The sequence below is a fragment of the Colossoma macropomum genome, unplaced genomic scaffold (genome assembly GCF_904425465.1).
Source record: "Colossoma macropomum unplaced genomic scaffold, Colossoma_macropomum, whole genome shotgun sequence".
NCBI lineage: Eukaryota > Metazoa > Chordata > Actinopteri > Characiformes > Serrasalmidae > Colossoma > Colossoma macropomum.
In genome coordinates, this window is record NW_023494795.1 from 19,090,201 (window position 1) to 19,107,357 (window position 17,157).

Consider the following 17,157-nt stretch of genomic DNA (forward strand, 5'->3'; position numbering starts at 1 on the left):
GAAGAAATAAAGAAATGAAAGATTTTTAGTGGCAAACCATCCTATAGTTTATACAAAAATTTTAAGCTAGAAAATACAGTGATATATATTTTAATTCATATTACCCACTCGTACTTTAAACTTCAGTCATTCTCAACCAGGGCACTATAATATTCAAGCTCATGCCTGTATCAGCTGTTGGAGAAATTTCTGCGTCTGAAATTTAGTGCTGATATATTCATGCTTAAATCTCTCATGTATCCTGAGATAATTTCCCTGCATCCCTATGCCAAACAGGAGACAGCTGAAACAACACTGCTCACATACACCAATAAAATTTACTGGGGTGGCAGGTGTCGGAATAGCATAAACACCTGTGTGGTGTATGAAGAGGAACCGGCTGTGCTACAGGCTGATGGTGAGAATTCTACTCACAGCTGGACAATCTCAGGTCATCCAGAGATACCACAGGAACATTTAAAGCCCAGCAGCAGCCAAACACAAATTATGTTAGAAAAGGCAAAGGATCTCTAAGGAGAGGGACTGCTGGGGTGGGGAGGTGGGGACGGGAGAAGTATCATGCGGGTGGGAAGATTTGCAATAACTCTTTGCGAGTGGGTGGTAGAGATGCCCATCTGCCGGCTGTTGGTAACCAATATAATCTCCACAGCTGGAGCACAGCTGAACCCTAACCCCTTTAGCTTGTCTGCCGCCACCAAAGAATCCAGAAATGGTCCCACCCAAAAGGCTGAAACAATTTAGGCTCAACTGCTCATACGCTCACACTTGCCTCAAATCTTGAGCCTAAGAATACATGCACACATACCTTCACTCAACAATCCATGTAAACATATGCAAGGCTGGACAAACTGACATTCCACATTTGAACAGAAGCGCTATGGCTTGTTCAGTGGGATCACCCATCCCTAACTAGGCAAGAGATCACAAACACTCATGCATTCCTCTCCTCTGTGGTGCAATGTTGAAGCAGAGAGAGAGAGAGAGAGAGAGAGAGAGAGAGAGAGAGAGAGAGAGAGAGAGAGAGAGAGAGAGAGAGACTTTTTACCAATCTAACACAGTGAAGAAAAGACTAGCTGTTGCGTGCACAGCATCACCAACCTTGACATTAAGGAAATGAAGAACTCTTGATGTTCAGAGTTTACAGGCTACCTAACCTCTGGCTGACTCTGACATGATAATCAAATCCCGTTCAAGTATCTCAGGCTTAGTGCATTAAGTCTGGCCATGAGGAAAGACTCCAAACTATTGTGAGAGACAACAAACAAGTGATCTATTGCCCAGTGAGGAGGAATGCACTGCGATGATACTGTAAATTTCAACTGAGGCATGCAAACAGCAAACATCATACTCAAAATCTTCTCTGTTCAACAATGCAGTAATTCGATTCCTTTATATACTAGATCTGTGTCTTGGACAAGACTCTGGGCAGAGTGACCTGACTCCTGCATAGGGCTGAATTCTCAGTGATTTATGGGAGCCAATCTAACTAATCACATACTGTGGCTTTCAAAGGCATCTTGAGGTGTTGTGAAAGGTCGATTGCATTTAGCAATCAGAATCAGCCATGGCCGCACCTGTTGATTTCTGCTGTGCTTTTCTCCATAGCCCAATGGCTGACCTTCAGAATAGGATTTGGTAGTTTAACCCAAGGGGGTGATTGAAGAACTAGACTGCAAGTGTCTCTGTCCAGCAACACTGGAAGAAGAGGAAATGAATAGGATTCAACATAGAAAAATTATCTCCACTCTGACCACAGGGGGAAACACATATGCTACAGAGCCCAGCATGGAAATCTCCGCAAGACAAAGAGAAAACCATGTGTTTCTTACATAAGCAAGAACATGCAATTTTTCCTGTAAATTTATACACTGAATGAGCCGTTTACTGATATACAGTAGAGTATGTGATCCAGCGGGAACCTTTCTAAAACACTTCTGTTAAAAAAACAGAAAGAAGAAACCAAGAAGACTCTTTCGCACACTGTACAGCAAAAGTAGATCCCTGGTACAAGCAGAGTTTAATCATGAGCTAAAATTCTCGATAATAAAAGAAATTTGACAAGTGTTATATCCACCATTGTGGTGGCAACAGGAGCAGAGCAAGCACTGTGCTAAAAGGTTCTGAACTAAGAATGCAAATTCCTAAACCTGACTCCTCCTTAGACAATAACAAATATGCACCTTAGATATGCACTGAAGCAAGAAGGTCTCACTGCAACATGCCGAGCAAAGTCGGTTTATCAGCTCGACTATCTTCAGATACCAAGATGTTCTTTGCTGACTCCTCTCGATAGAGAACTTAAAGTCCCCAGGATTTCAGATCTTGAACATGCAAAGGGAGCAAGCTTTATCTGCATAGAACAGTCCATGAGCTGCAGCATGTCACATCTACCACAGCAGTCAAAACACAGTCACAGAACACTCCCTAAAATTGAAGAAAAGGAGTAAACTCCTAATAAAACTGATGGACACTAGACATTCTCTGACTGGGTGGGAGACAGAGTCCAATAGGAAAAGAACAATTTGACCATGCTCAACATGGCACCCAAAAACTAGACTAAGATATATCCATCCTCATACATGTTATTTTGTTTACACATGCACTGTTGTCATGTCAGAGATAATGAAGTCTCTGGAGGTTCCACCTTTCAGTTCACAACTATTTTTTCAGAAAAATACACATTTCCAACAGAGTCTTGATTATTAATGCCCTTTTCAATCGCATGTCAAAACCAACATGCATCCACAAAATCTAGTGTCAGTCCTACCTGCAATGCCTGCAATGCCGTTCTTGCCCACACCCACACCCCTCAACCACATGCCATGCCCATCTGCACCCGCCTACTTTGGGCTGTAGTTCTTTGAAGGCATGCTTTTAAAGTGGGTAACTGCACTACTGGTGTAAATTATGTCCACGCAATCCCTAGGACACGCTGGAACAGCCTCCAGACCAATCGTGCCTCCACACACCCAGACGCAAACATAAATGCCTGAACGCTGGAAAACAGATATATATATACACAAAATATTTTGTGTATAATTAGGCTAAACAAAATGATGAGAAATCACACATGGCACCACAGAATGATCATCAAGTCACTGACATCACTGTAGACAGACACTTTTTATCAGGTATCGACATTATGTTTTATATGTGTCAACCTTGTATGCAGTATATATGCAGAGATTTTGTGCATCAGTTCTGTAGCTTCGTTACATGTGTGTAGTATGTGATAACGGCTAACGCGTTTTTCTCTACAGCAGCTATTTGTTGCCCAACCGCCCAGTTCCGCAAGGACAGAAATCAACTGACAACAAAATGTTAAGTGCAGATTTAACAGCAGTTTTGCTGTGGGGCAAAAATTACAACAAGAAACACATCCATCAAAGCCATAACTTGACCCTGATTCTCCCTCTCACAGGAGCGATTCTTACTACAGCATGGTTAAACACACTCATATAAATCAACTTACACAACAGCCTAATAGACTCAGTGGAGCACTCTACCTATGATGTTGGTCAACAGTGCAGAGACATTAAGCCAAAGAGAAAGCAGCCCTTGCAAATATCAGAATCATCAAACCACAGAAACACAGATACCTGTCACTTACCCAAATCTCACAAATCTCGAAACAGAGTGACACAGAAAAGTGTCCTTGGAGAGATACTGATGTTGCAGGGGAAGACGCACATTTGCCAAGATAAGCATGCTAATGTATAACTCATTCCATGAAGGCCTCACGGAATGGAACAGCCAGCTTTCTGGAATAAAGGCTAGAGAGCCTGTCATACACGTTCCATATGGTAATTCTGACTTGCTGATAAACACTGCCTTAGGTCCTCTGTGTTCCCAGAACAGTAAACAACATCAATTGTGAGATGACTGCTTTGCACTAAATGATCATAAGCAAATGAACTACTTCTGCATGATGCTTCTGTACGGCTGAACAATCTAGGTAATAAAATACAAAAATATTTAAAAAGTAATATTGTTTCATAGAAGAATTATATTTTATGCTTACAGCACATTCATGACTGCTCCAGTCTAAAACATGGTATGGAAATTCACATGGAAATGCTCTTTGTAAAACATTAACTTAGAAATATTCATTGCAGAGTAACAGCAGCCATCACAGCAGATTGGCAGAGATGGAAGGTGCTCACACAAAGGAACCTCACATGAATTCAACAATATCTGTCTGCAGAGCCGCAGAGCCACAGTTTCACGCCAGCAGTTTCACTCCAGCAGGTTCAAGCCTGTGGCATTCTGCACATGCGCCAACACTTGTTTTGTTTTTTCTTAGCAAGTTTTAGGCTAATCAATATTTCAGTCATTGTATGTGGGTTTCCAATAAATTAGGGATACAATTGCATTGGGCTGTTATATTTAAAGCTTTTGGCTAAAACAAACTTGCTTCCTTTTGTTTCTGATGATTTCGCAGTGTGTTTTGGCTTATGGTATAACCAGTTACCAATGGTTAATTCCTATACTGGCAACGGTATCCCTTCCTGAACTGTAATATGCATGGCGACACATACAAGCAGCACAAACAGTTGCTGTTTACATCAGAGACTTTATAAATGCGGAGACCTGCCACTGGTTGAAATATAAATGGGAACATTCATAATGCTCAAATATCCTACAAGGACTTTGTTTACATGGCACACTCACACTGTCCTGCTGCGCATGTGTTCCACTGGCCTGAAACCATTGGAGTACAACTGCAAAAGCAGCTACCCTCATATGGATGTATAAATAAAATGTTTATTTTAGCACATCCTTGACTTTCTCAACCAAAACTTCCACCAGCTTATTCCTGAGGGAGACTCTGCACAGTCTAATGCACCTGATTAATTTCCCTAGACAATAACCAGTCTCTTCACTAGGTGGATCAGGTGTAGTACGAGAGGAAAAAAACACTTTGCAGTGAAGGAGTCAGGGCTAGAACTGAGAACCACTGTGTTCAAGCGCAACCGCCCAGCATTTCTAAAAGGAATAAATTCTCCTCCATCCTCTGAGAGCTGTTGACATTTTCTAATGCATACTCCTTTGTATTAAATTTCCCAAACCAAATGAACATGGGAGCAAATTTATGGAGCGAGCACAGGGGTAGAATATTGGCTATGTGCGCTCCACTGACTCTCCTCTCCCCTCATCACATACTTCTTAGAAGTTCAGGCGCAATGAAGAACTTCCTGCAACCCAGATCAACTATTACAAGCATCAGCTGGTGCACAAATACACCACATGTTTCAAATATACATGGAATGAGCTCATATTCCCCTTATTCATATAGGAACTGTTGTTTTTTAGAAATGTTCAAACATTTGTTTGAACAACAGTTTATTTGCCCGTTAGCGTTTAATCATTTACATCCATAGTTCATATCCTTTAAACTTCAGGTAACAGTCAAAGACAAAAAGGACGCAGGCCAGCAGTATTTTACATTAACACTGGACTAGAGATCCCATTTTCTTTTACAGTTTAGTGAAGATATTAGCAGCTGGATACATCTGCTAGCCTCTTGAAAAGCACATTTTCAGATGATTCCAATTATCTGTCTTAGGCGTAATTAAACTTTGAAGCAGGACTAGGAATTCATATGAAGTCTATTGTCAAGATGAGCGAAACATCACTGTAAGTTCTACTGTTTTTGCTCTGGTACAGTAACTGTTTTAAGCTGGGATTGTCCCCACTTTTCCTCTCACTCACCTCTGGCCCTGGTTAGGCCTTAATCCCCCCACCCCCCACAGGCGTGCCCTGACATGACACATTCCACAAATAGCCAGCTGGGTTCTACCACAAACCCTCTTTCTTCCATATCTTAGTACCCATGGCTCAAACATCTTTTGAAACCAAACACTCTAACTAGCTGAATATAGTCTTTCATAAATGTTCTATAACAGAATGTAACCATCTACACTCCTCAGATGGGATGAATGAAATACCTGTTATTATTCCCTGGGGAGGTTTTCTTTGTCTCTTTATTGACAACAAATCATTTTTTTAATCTGCAAATGATGTAAATTGCAGTCGCATCATCTCTTCGAGGTCCCTTACTCCATTCCCTACATTCACACTACTGATTTTGCACATTTCTTTTTACTATATAAATCTTCAAAGCTTTCCATAGTTGTGAAGCCCACCACACTCCCCGAAGGTCAAATGTGTGTCAAGGTTCACAGTGACCCACCCATTTGAATGAAGCACTAGCTGTGATTTGCAAGTGCACGGATGATGCAAAGAGGAATTTTTAAAATTCAAATAGTATTAAAAGCTAAAGGGATAGTGAGCCAGCGGATTTATAACTCAATCCCAGCTTTCACCTCTTCACAAGTTCATCTTACGCACCGCATTATAAGCTTGTAATTCAACCTTTGAGTTTACACATGTCATTCTAAACCTGATATTTAGCGTATGCTGCTGGACTGGAGATTAAGTCTCAGTGTCCTTCTAGTCTGTCAGGTCATCCAGGTGGAGGAAGAAACAGAAGACAGCAGAGCTGAAAACCAGGCACACAGCGGTGAACCTCACGCTTGGGCCTTGTGTCAGTACAGAGACTGTACGAGCTTTGATCTGACTTTATCCAGTGTGACAGCTGAGAGACTCCCAGCAATGCCCACATAAATCCATACACACATACTAACTGCACTCTCTCTATCTCGCCCTTTTGTAATCCCTTTTCCTTGTCGCACTCTCTTGTACCTTTTAAAAGACAAAGGCCACTTGAAGGCGCTGAATTGAATAGCTTCCAAATACAAGCTGCTGAAAGGAAGAGAGAAATAAACAAAGTTAAAATGATTGATGCAACAATCCAATATACTGAATAGAACTTTTTTGGATAAGATTAAACAAAACATTTAATCAATTAAAAATGACCAGTCCTAAAGGGGATGTTGGTGTAAACAGTAATTCAAAAATATTACGTGCATAATAATGCACCTTCAATAATACATGTTCAGTCTTTTGCACCACCATTACTGAGTTTAGAGCTGCGATTTTAATATCCTACATTACTCAACGATGCCAAGTTTAAATGGGCAAATTTAATGTAATAACACACAGCTTATGACGTGGCAGTCAGACACACTATATTCAGCCTTTAAACCTCAAGTCCAAATAATTAAATGTGCTGGTCTTCTTGCTGAAAAAAGGCCTGAAGCTTAATTTACAGACAGTAATCACATTTAAATTGTAAATCACAATTAGATATTTTCCCCAAATGGGTCAGCCCTACTTGTTGATGTGGTTGTGGACACAGTATGACTTACTTGTGAACTCTAAAAATGAACAAAACTTCTCTGTTGTGGTCAGCTACATTGGACAGCAGGAGTTCTGCCAGATTTAACTGCCATTCATTCAGGCATATTCAGGCTTCTTTTTATAAATAACTGTTAATCTTCAGTTTTCTAACTGAGGATAAATGTTTAAAAATAGAAACATAAAACAGAAATAGAAGTAATTGCAAATCTAATATTGCGTCCACATGTCAGCATGACATGTTGCACATTAAGGAGAACCGGGTTCTGCTGGGAGGTGGAAATCTCTTGTTGAAACGGAGGCTGTATGCTAAAACAGGAAGCAGCACAGGGATGTGAATAAACGGATACTCATGAGTCACTGCAACACAGTACATAACCAGTAATGCCTTTATCAAATGATTCACATAGTCAAAACCCATTATCACTATCAGGACGGAACTTCCCTGGAACAGCACTGTCACTGAGGCCTCCAGAATTACAAGCAAAAAAAACATAAGGCTTTGTACATCATTGTAAAGCTGCCAGACAAAACACTAGTAAAATATTCAATGCATCATGAACCATAGCATTGCTTCTGGCTAACAAAGTCTAGCGAGCAGCTATGACGATGGATGAGTAAATGGAAGGAGAGTCCTTAGCTTCGCCTTTTACTGCAGTAGGAGTGAAGGATCACCAAGCTCTTTAGGCAAGTACAGCAGTTTGATTTCATGCCCTATTCTACATACAGCTGAAGAGCTTCTGGCCATGTGCTGCTGCCTCAATACAGTAAAGTATTAGAGTAAAACAGTAATGATAAAACAACAGTTAATGAGAATCATGACATACACTGTACAGTGGTGGAAAGGAAGTTATTAGGTCTGTTACAATTACTGCATTATCACTTGATCACACTTATTTGAGCTTACTGCAGTTATTTATTGTGACCATTGTCAAAGTTTCAATACATACTATTCACTACCCAGTCTATGCATGGAAACCATGCGGCAAAAACAGCCCGTTCTGTATTCACTGTTTCTGTGATCACAACAACTAATTCATTTATATCTATCCACCCATTCAGCTTATACCATTTCAGCCCCAGCCATTTCTATAGATATTCTCCGGAGTGCTTTTCGAATGAGGCGTGGGGCAGAGCAGCCAATCAGAACTGAGCTCAATTAAATATATCAGCCTTATAGCACAGCAACAAAACCAGCCTGTTTGATTCTAAGGGATAAAGAGAGGTTGGAATATGGTCATTAAAAAAAGTGAATGAGCATTTTTGGTACATAAAACCACACAAATGTTATAAGTGGACCTCAAAAATAAAAAAGTACAGGAAAAATGTACAGGAAAAATGTAGTACATGGGATCTTTAAATGGGCTCTGTTTGCTGCTAAACCCTAGAGAGCAGCGATGGGCAATGTTTGTTTATTCGAGCTCAGCTTATGTCTGTCCTCATTTGGGAGCTACTAAGTAATCAACAGCTAGTAAGCAAGACCACTAATCAGCCTAGCTGGTGACAAATTGTTAATTGCAATTATTTATATGGCAATTAATCATCTGCTAAACTTTCATAATATATTATGCTTAAAGGTAACCTAGAAGAAACAATAGATATCAAACTGAGCATATCTATATCTCAAATAAAGACCAATGACAGGTAAAGCACAACAAGTAAAAACAAGTGCAGTCTCACAGTTGCTATGCAAAAAGGGGAAAAAAGCTGCCATTCTTCCTTGAAAATTCTCTCAAGGAAGTAACTCCATTTAGCTATGTTTCTCTGTAAGCTAGACACCTTGTACATCTTTCTACCTCCTGCTGAACAAACACACCTGTATTTACCAAGCGTGTCTCCAGCATGCAGTGGAGTCTGGACAGTAAAGGATTATGGTGAATAATGGGACATTCTTGTTATGATGTGCTTTTTGATAACTTTGCTGTTACAGTATGAGGAGATTAACATTGGATGCATATAGACAACTTTGTTAGAGCATGTATGTAGAAGCTTAAAAGAGTTACATGCACGTGCATGTGGATGCTGGGACTGCAGATCACAGTGTTTCTGAGGCATGAAGGTCATAAGCCAGTGTGCTCCGGGAGCTTCTGGGAGTGACTAGGTTCTCTCTGATTACTCTCTAGTTCTCTCTGATTACAGGCCTTTCACCCAGAACCCACCTTCCATGTGTCCCACATGTGCTGCAGCCCGTAATTCACAAACAGCAACCAAAACCATTTCACACGTTGATAAGAGCTCCGACACTGGGAAGGCCTAAAATAACTTTCTTGAATCAACAGACTATAGCAGGCCACTGGGGAGCCATTAGTAGCTCCGCCCAGCATGGTTACTAGCAGGCAACTCTAAAGAATGGGACAGAGTCTATGCTTTTCAAGGGAGGTGTTGAGTAACACAGCTATTATGAGAAAAGTCCCCCATTAATCACGAGGGCGGTGGTAGTTCGATGGCTAGCCGTTGGGTGTCCCACTCATGTTATAATAACCTCACAAACCACCAAGCCGACCGGCAAAAGCTCCACAACAAGGGCTGCGGCACGATCCAAACACAACCAGCCCCGAAGTGAACCCACGGAGGGGTTCAAATTCCACACTCCCTCCTGTCTTCAGCAACTTGGAGAGAAAAACAGAAGAGGAGGGGGGGGAAAAAAAGATAAAGAGGTCGAAGAGCTGTTCTTCCACACAGATGGCTTGTCAAACGTGTTCTGCAGACAATGAGACCCCATCCCCCAACTCAACGTTTGCACAGGCCACACCAAGCCACCCAAACACATCTCCTCTTCCACTCATACACTCCACTGTGAAACAAAGTCTGACTGAGTGCAACAAGGCTGTTAGTACCTGTTAGTGTTTTTGAGCACAACATAATAGAAGTACAATATTTGAAGCGAAAGCTTTGCTTAATAGCGCCCTGATCTAACGCTCTAGCCACAAGCTAATGTTACACCAAGCTAAAACACTAGCCACAAGCTAAAATACTAGATACAACAATGCAGTAAGACACAATCTGACAGTCTGATACAATTTAATACAGTTACATACACTGATCAGTCATTAGAACTACCCCCTTGTTTCTACGCTCATTGTCCATTTTATCAGCTCCACTTACTATATAGGTGCACTTTGTAGTTCTAAAATTACAGACTGTAGTCCATCTGTTTCTCTGCATACTTTGTTAGCCCCTTTCATCCTGTTCTTGGAGCTTTTAAACACCTCGGTGTCACTGCTGGACTGAGAATAGTCCAACAACCAAGAACATCCAGCCAACAGCATCCTATGACCATTGATGAAGGACTAGAGGATGCCTGACGGAAGCTGTGCAGCAACAGATGAGCTACTGTCTCTGACTTTACATCTACAAGGTTGCCCAACAAGTTAAATGTGTCTAACAAGTTAAATGAGTAGACAGTGAGTTGATACAGTGTACAGACAAAAATTCTGTCTGATCCTCTTGTACCAGCGCAACACACACTAACACACCACCACGTCTGTGTCACTGCAGTGCTGAGAATGAGCTCCAACCCAAATAATACCTGCTCCGTGGTGGTCCTGTGGGGGTCCTGACCACGAAGAACAAGGTGAAAGGGGGCTAACAAAGTATGCAGAGAAACAGATGGACTACAGTCTGTAATTTTAGAACTACAAAGTGCACCTATATAGTAAGTGGAGCTGATAAAATGGACAATGAGGGCAGAAACAAGAAGGTGGTTTAAATATTATGGCTGATCTGTGTATGTTGTATTGTTTCATCCCTGGTATTCACTCATTATACTATTATACATTATATTATACGCTATACAATTCAGACACCACAGATTAATATGACGTGCTGGGAATGGGCCGTTGGACTGGGGGACTGTGCAGAGATAGGAGATAGTGGCCTGAGCTATGGGAAGTGAGTGGACTCTGTGGCCTCTACAGATGCTAATCCTAGCGATCAGCTGAGGACAGCAGGAGTTTTAAGCACATACACAGTCTAGACCTAGAGTCTAATCAGGTCACTTTCACTGCTCCAAAAAGATAAAAAGGGGTTCGTATATGCACTGTGAAATATACAGACGCTAATACCTGTTTATACAAAACACAGAGCTCACCTTCACCCATTCTCCAGCACGTTCAAGATGAAAGGCAGCACATGATTCGTTTATAATGATATTCTTTACTGATCTAACTGTAGACCCATCACAGGAACCAGGCGACAGAGTAAGTGTCCCTTTGATTACGATTCTACATCAGAGACCAGCATGCAGCACTCTGCCGAATGACAGCATTAAAATGTTGCACCGAAGAATCTGGCCATCCCTCCCCTCTGCTGCAGTTGCCATAGCAACCATCACTTGCTCCAGCAATCGGGGCTCAACCTTTTTTCAGAGTAATCCGCAGATCATCGAATCAAAGTGCTCATGTTTATGTGCTGTATGATAGACAAAACACAGTCCTGCCTTTAGACGCATCAAACGACTGTGTGTCATGACTTTTATAACCGGTGAAGAGAAGATGTGAGAATTCCTGTCATCCATCGAGAGAGCCACACCCTCTGATAAAACACCAGCTAATGAGCTGAAGGCCTGTGGAGTGAGTGACAGGTCAGCTTAGATTTCTACTAACACCTGCCAATGACCTGCAAAAAACATTTAACAGTGACAGTTATTTGAACCCCTTATTAACAGCCGGTGACTTAGCTCTGTATAGCTGAAATGCGCTTAAGTGACATATTGATTGCTATTGAGCAAATCAATGAAGCAATGCTGTAGATATGTTGTAAGGGCAGGGTCAAATGAAAAGACATGAACTATCATTCATATCATTTGATGTTGAGCTTTTCAGGCAGAGTTTAATACAACAATGATGTGGAAATTAACACAGTAGGGGTCTTACTAGTAGAGGCAGATATTGCTTAAAAACATGATCAGCATTAGACAGACATTTAGAGTTGACAGACATTGCAAACCGATATTTGATGACATATTTATCATACTCGTAAGAGCAATATGTTTAAGACACACTAGGCTAGAATGTCTGCCTTTTATTCATTTCACTTCATTTGTAACCCTCAAAAAACAATCACTGCATTCCTCTGCAAAGCCAATCCTGGTAGAAATAAAACCTGTTTCTTCATTTTATAAATGTTTATATATCAGCATATGTATGGACACAATTCCCAGTGCATCCCTAAAACATAGTTGTGCAACAACCCAAAAAGATGCAAAGGCACGAAGGCATGAGCATATAAATGAGCTACACAGCCAGGCCCAGCTCAGAGTACAAAAAAAGAGCAAAGAGCAGAAAGAGAGAATAAAGAGGAGAGATAACACAGAGTGGACGTGAGGTAAAGACTATATGGCGGGTGACAGTGTGATGGAAAAACAGATAAGACTGAGTGAGCTGTAAAAAGTGGACGTTCCATTTTCAAGGTCCATTCCTATTGACCTCCTTATCTCCTCTAGTCCACCCCCCTACTCACTAAAATGGATGTCTGCAGCCCCTTCCTGCACACACACACACACACACACACCTCTCTGGGGAGCCAATACACAGCTCATATAAGGGGAGGAGGGGTGAATTTCATCAGACTCATCATATCCACGTTGCCGGTTTTCATTATAGCACACAGATGAGCCAATGGAGTCGGTGTATTACTCCATCAACCCCCTCCAGCATTACCACAGAGACCGACACCTCAACCCAGCACACGTGTGTCATTCAGGGGTTAACAGCCAATCAAGCCCAGCTGCTCCTAAGCAGATAAAAAGAACAACATGCATTCCAAACCAGAGGCAACTGTCTACTGTAATAGCACTGAGAAAATCCCTCCGCTGTCATGTCACCCAGCCCTTCAGGTTCTCTAGCGTTCTCTTACCCTCTCCACCTCTGATTGGCCTCTGTCCGCTGTGTGTATCCCAGGAGTGTTAACATGATCAGCTCCACAGCCAAATGAAAAGAGAACACAGAAAGCAACGACAGCGGCTTGAAAACTGTATTCGGTCCAGCTCTTAATGACACTACAAAGCAAATCCACAGTGTTTCCAGAAATGTCAGGCTCAAGGTTCCGAAAGCCGCTGGAAATGAAAAGCAGAGGGCTGATTCCTCTTTACTCTACCGGCACTCGCGCTCAGCCCCTCCCTGCTCTCTCACAGCCTGTCTCAAACAAACGCCCTTCCATCCTCCTTCCCCCCTGTGTCTCTCTCTCTCTCTCTCTCTCAGCCTCTCAGAACACACACACACAGATGTTACTATCGGCAGGCCACGCCCTCTTTTCAACACCCAGGTCCCTCATAGGATGCAGGCTGAATGTAGCTGCCGCCCACTGCTCCTCTCTCTCCTTTACTCTTTTGAATCTTCTCCCTGCTGCGGGTCTGTGCTTTCGGCTCAGTTGGTAAAGGACGTGAGACACCCTTCCTAAAAGCGAGAGGGTATTGAAGCATGTGTGTACACTACTAATCAAGTTTGGAGACACCTTGCCTTCTTTTGAAAATTGAATTTTCTCCGTTACTTTTAAATTACATATGGAAAAAAAACACATAACAGCTGTGCAGGTAGTAGCAAAATACATTTAATGCTCTTTAAAACTCATCACAGCTGTGCAAATCATTGTATAGCAGTATTTAATGCAGAAATCTTCATTTTATTGGTACCCTTAATACCACCACTAAGTCAATGCTAATTTCCACTAGTACACCTAAGGGATTTTCAATGTTATGCTCTACTTCACATTCATTCATATATACACACATATACATGCAATTTGTAACTACAAACTTGCGTGTTTGTGAGATCCTGCTGGTGTGATGCACACAAAAAGAGCTAATAGCACCCCCTTGTGAACAATTTGTTAAACATGGTTTTATAATGACCTGCGAATTCCTCGTTTTCTCATTCTAACTGCATATAAACTCACTAAGCTGACTCATTAAAAATGTTCATTCTAGTATTTTTTCTTCTCACCACGTAATTGATTTTGATTGAGTAACTGCAACAGCCCAACAGCTATGACTTTGGCCATTTTGCAGCACTCAGATTCATGCGCATTAAATAGTCGTGCTTGTTGTGAAGAACAGGTTTTGCCGAGACAATGATTTGACAGTTTTCTTATCCAAACAATTCTTAAAAGTGCATATTACAACTTTGCCCAAAGGTGGTTTAAAAACCTGAAAAAAAACTGACATTACAACGAGGGGATAAAGTGTGTGGATTTTGGCATTGTTCCAATGCTAGTACTGTTACACAAATATATCCATGTAAAACTGTTTTCTTTAATATGTTAACTAGAAACTGACAAAGAAAGCATGATTTAATTTGATCTGTGTCATCACATCACCTGTTTGTAAAGCACTTTGAGCTGCCATCAGTATGAAAAGCACTCTATAAATAAAGATAATAAACACATGGAAAAGGTAGGTGTCCCCAAACTTCTGAAAGGCAGAGTATGCATTCATGTGTGAACAAGAGGCAGTATCTACTGTGTAGCCATCATCAGTCCTTCTTCAGCATTTCAGCAAGCTTTCAGAGGGCAATTTCAGGTCACATTCTGAACAAGAACAAGACCTGACAAAAACGTCCTTCAGCACAACAGTTTAAAGCACATAAGGTTCCAGACAAGCGCTCACACTTCTATAGAGGCTCTAAGTTTCGCCTCACAATCTGTTTTTCATTTCTCTGTCCTGCCCAATCACAGCTAACATGCAGCCTGCTTAGTGGGGTTCAGAGAATATTAGTGTTTCCTTCTACCACTGATCCAGATTAGGAGAACAGCCAGCACCACACATAAGCGCTCTTTTATTGTTCATCTGTAATAAACTGACTGTGCACTTTACTCTGCCTGTTTAATGCACCCTTCCCTACCTGCCACTGTAAATTTGTATTTTCCTCTCCCTCATAAGCACAAATTTTAAAATTAAAGTTTTCCCCAGGGCTGTAAGCAGAATGGGTTTTCTAGCAGAAAACTGGATTACTAAATTAAAGAAAGGGACCTGGCAAAATCTGATCAAATGAGGCATAATCTCTTTTGTCAGAGTGCCGAACAGGCTTTTACCAGAGGCAACATGGCAGCTGCAGACACACTAACCTTGTCTGCAACCCCTGCAGCAAGCAGGGGACAAAACAGCCAAGCCACCCTCCTGCAGTGTGTGCTGAAAGCTCGTCTAGACCATCCCCTTACCTCTCCACCCTCTGTGGACCCCCTCCTACCGATGTGCTGATAGGGCACCCTGGGATGTTAAGATGCTATGTACTGTGACATCTGTCAATCATTTGACTATGCACATAGCATGTAGCAGCACTGAGGCGAGCAGCTACAACAGCCCACAACAGGTATAGACAAGCACAAGCATTAGCACACACAACACAACACACTTGAACCAACTTTAACAACACAGAACACTTCAAAAACACGGTGTTAGAGCTGAATCACACTCAGAATTTTTAACCAACTCCAATTATAGCCCAAGAACATTCTGCTACAAACAACACTGACTGCCGCCCAACACAATCCTGTTCAAACCTGACGCCCACCAACTGTAGACCATATAAAACCTGAAATTCCTTATTAATTACATAAAGATGAGTCAAAATGAGCTCTCTAACATTTAATGTAATAAACTTTGGAATTCATCATGTTTATCAACTAACTAACTCTTCACATCTTGCTGTCTTCCAGCTAAAATGTACAAAGTGGATAAATGAGTTTTACAAGGCTAGTAAGGTTAACTGAGGTTATAGATGATTAGCATTTGTAGACCACAAATTAGATTTTAGATTTTAGATTGATGGCTTTTCTCTGTGTGAAAGCCATGTCAGCTACTGTGGCTTTTGTGGTGTGGTTCTAGATTTAACATGGTACAAGGTCACCTACAGTGGCTTTTTGTGGTGTGGTTCTAGATTTAACATGGTACAAGGTCACCTACAGTGGCTTTTTGTGGTGTGGTTCTAGATTTAACATGGTACAAGGTCACCTACTGTGGCTTTTTGTGGTGTGGTTCTAGATTTAACATGGTACAAGTTCACCTACTGTGGCTTTTTGTGGTGTGGTTCTAGATTTAACATGGTACAAGTTCACCTACTGTGGCTTTTTGTGGTGTGGTTCTGAATTTAATGTGGTAAAAGAGAAGCAGTTCTAAGTAAGTGCTGGTGGCCACTGACTGGTGGCGCACGTCGGCACTGAATGCCAGCTGCGGTGTGCACACCTTCATTAAAACGATGGTTTCAATAGCTGTAGTACTCTCCTAAATTGATTTGCTGTTTTGTTCCTCTCGCAACCATCATGCGCATAGGCACTTTGCGGTCCTCAGTGCCAGGAATGAGTCAAGCATGCCTGATTAAAAAAATCTAAAAGTAATAAAAAGTAAGGAAGAAGAATTAAGTATAGATAAAAAAATAAACAAATATACATGTATTTTGAAGCCGATCCACGGCTGATATTAATAACTGGGTCCTGTCAGGCTTGGGCAAATATTTAGAGATGTATATTGAGTACCTGGTACAGGTATTATTGTTATGATGTCAGCCTGTTTAAGGTGTATGGGGAGCTGGAGGTTCCAGCAAAAATGTGCACTATCTGGTAACTCAGAAGCACTGATCGAGAGCACTATAGAATATGTTCTTTCATGACACACTTTATGATATCACTTTCTAGGAAAATGAGAACAGGTTTGGGTCAAGTCAGATCTGTCGTAAGGGAAAGCTTTCACACACTACTCTTTCACTCTGTTTACCTTGAGTGTTGTTAATAATTTATCAGTTTAATATGAACCCTTTCACTGTCTCTCAAAAGAGCAGCCAGTAGACGCAACAACAGCCATGCTCCTGTGCACAGACCTCCAACTCCGTAGTAAGCAAGTGTGCTCTGAGAATACAGTTTGGGTGATCTGATAATCTATTCACAATGTAAACCATCTTGACCAAA

At 41.4% G+C, this 17,157-nt stretch overlaps 1 protein-coding gene across 4 annotated transcripts in view; it reads right to left on the reverse strand.

Annotated features, from left to right (window-relative positions):
* The window catches only part of daam1b (dishevelled associated activator of morphogenesis 1b), a 96,530-nt gene that overhangs the window by 52,891 nt on the left and 26,482 nt on the right, over positions 1-17,157 (reverse strand). For 2 of the 4 annotated variants that reach the window (XM_036581727.1, XM_036581723.1), the window contains exon 1: positions 13,117-13,442. The exons of 1 other annotated variant lie outside the window; for it this stretch is intronic. The gene's annotated coding sequence lies outside the window, so the exon portion shown is untranslated. Of the gene's footprint in view, positions 1-12,771; positions 12,993-13,116; positions 13,443-17,157 lie in introns of those variants that run through there. One more of the 4 variants, XM_036581725.1, reaches the window with a different exon arrangement.